The sequence below is a fragment of the Notamacropus eugenii genome, chromosome 7, assembly GCF_028372415.1.
Source record: "Notamacropus eugenii isolate mMacEug1 chromosome 7, mMacEug1.pri_v2, whole genome shotgun sequence".
NCBI lineage: Eukaryota > Metazoa > Chordata > Mammalia > Diprotodontia > Macropodidae > Notamacropus > Notamacropus eugenii.
In genome coordinates, this window is record NC_092878.1 from 148,949,629 (window position 1) to 148,951,426 (window position 1,798).

General features: G+C 41.9%; 1 pseudogene; it reads left to right on the plus strand.

The window, feature by feature from the left end:
- Positions 1-1,207: 1,207 nt before the first annotated feature.
- Positions 1,208-1,573, plus strand: LOC140513355 (biogenesis of lysosome-related organelles complex 1 subunit 2-like; annotated as a pseudogene).
- Positions 1,574-1,798: the final 225 nt, after the last annotated feature.

Consider the following 1,798-nt stretch of genomic DNA (forward strand, 5'->3'; position numbering starts at 1 on the left):
GGCGTAGTGGATGGATTAGAGTTCTGGGTCTCAAATCAGGAAGTTCCATCTTTCCGAGTTCAAATCTGGCCTCAGACAATTACTAGCTGTGTGAACATCAGCAAGTCATTTCACCCTGTTTGCCTCAGTTTCCCCATCTGTAAAATGAGCTGGAGAAGGAAAAAGGCAGACCAAAGTCAGACTCAACAGCAGCAATGGCAACAAACAACAGGGTTAGAGAGGTCAGTTGGATTTTCATTCCCCTCACATGTTATTCTGAGAGAACCTCCCATTGTAGCTGGAAGTCATCTATTTATTGGCTGACTGTACAGGAGGCCTCTGATGCTCTCTACTGCCCTGGGTGATGCCCCCTGGCCTTTGGCTTTCCTACTAAACATTTTGTGACTCACATAGACAAACAAATTCAATTTTACCCCAAAGGTTACCTAGCTGGGCAGCCCAGCCATATAGAATAATAGAGCAGCTAGATGGTATAGTGGATAGAGTGCTAGGTCTGGAGTCAGGAAGACCTGAGTTCAAATCTGACCTCAGTCACTTACAAGCTATATAATCCTGAGCAAGTCACTTAACTCTGTTTGCTTCAGTCTCCTCATCTGTAAAAATGAGCTGGAGAAGGAAATGGCAAACCACTGTAGTATCTTTGCCAAGAAAACCCCAAAGGATTCATGAAGAGTTGGGCACAACTGAAAAAATGACTCAACAAAAAGTTGTGTGACCCTGAGCAAGTCACTTAATCTCTGCCTCTGTTTCTTCAACTGTAAAATAATGAATTCAGTTGTACTCAGAAGTTCTTAAAGAGACATATATACACAGTCTCCATAAAGCAGCAGAAGAGGGGACCACATGAACCTGAAAGGTCACTATATTGCTTCAAGGCTAAAAGAATTTTTGTGAGACGGTATGGCTGATTAAATCTTCAGCAACAAAGTTACTGACAAAGAAGTCAGTAACAAATATGAAGCCCAGTGTTACATATGTGATGCTTCAGTATCAAGTTCTTCCATTCCTGGGAAAATATTAGAATAGATCATTAAAGAAATGGTTAGTAAACATCTGGAAAAGAAATTACACTTACCTTTTCTCACTTTCCTTGTCCCCTTCCCTCCTCCCTTTCCTTCCTTCTCTCTCCTTCCTCCCCCGTCGTTCCCCATCTCCACCCTTCCCTCCATCCTTTTTCCTTCTTCCCTTCTCTGGCCTAGACAATGTCATGCTAGAGACAGTCTAGGAGGCCACAGAGTGTACCAAGGTGGACATCCTGAGGCTGTGACAGGACATGTTCTCCCAAATGTCTGCATACCTGACAGGTGAGCTGACAGTCACCAGTGAAAACTATAAACTTCTGGAAAATATGAACAAACTGACTAGCTTGAAGTATCTAGAAATGAAAGATATTGCAGTAAATATAAGTAGAAACTTAGAGGACATAAACCAGAAATCTGTAGGACTTCAACCTTATCTGGATCAGATCACTTTAATAGACAAACAAGGAGCAGCTCTTGAGCAGGTCCTCTACAAGTTGGACGCATATTCAAAGAAATTAGAAGCAAAGTACAAGAAGTTAGAAAGGCAATGAAAGACTTCTTTAGCATGAAGACTTTACAAGAATGTTTTATAAGAACTGAAATAAATGGGATGGAATTTATCACTATGCTTTAGTTCCTAAAAGGAAGCAATACTGCTGATCCAGAAAGAATCCCAGCCCCCACCTCTGGTTGAATGTGTAACTCTGGCCACCCCTGATGTTTTCCTAAACCTGTATTGCCTGGAACCCCATCTTATCATGTACTTCCCCATATGC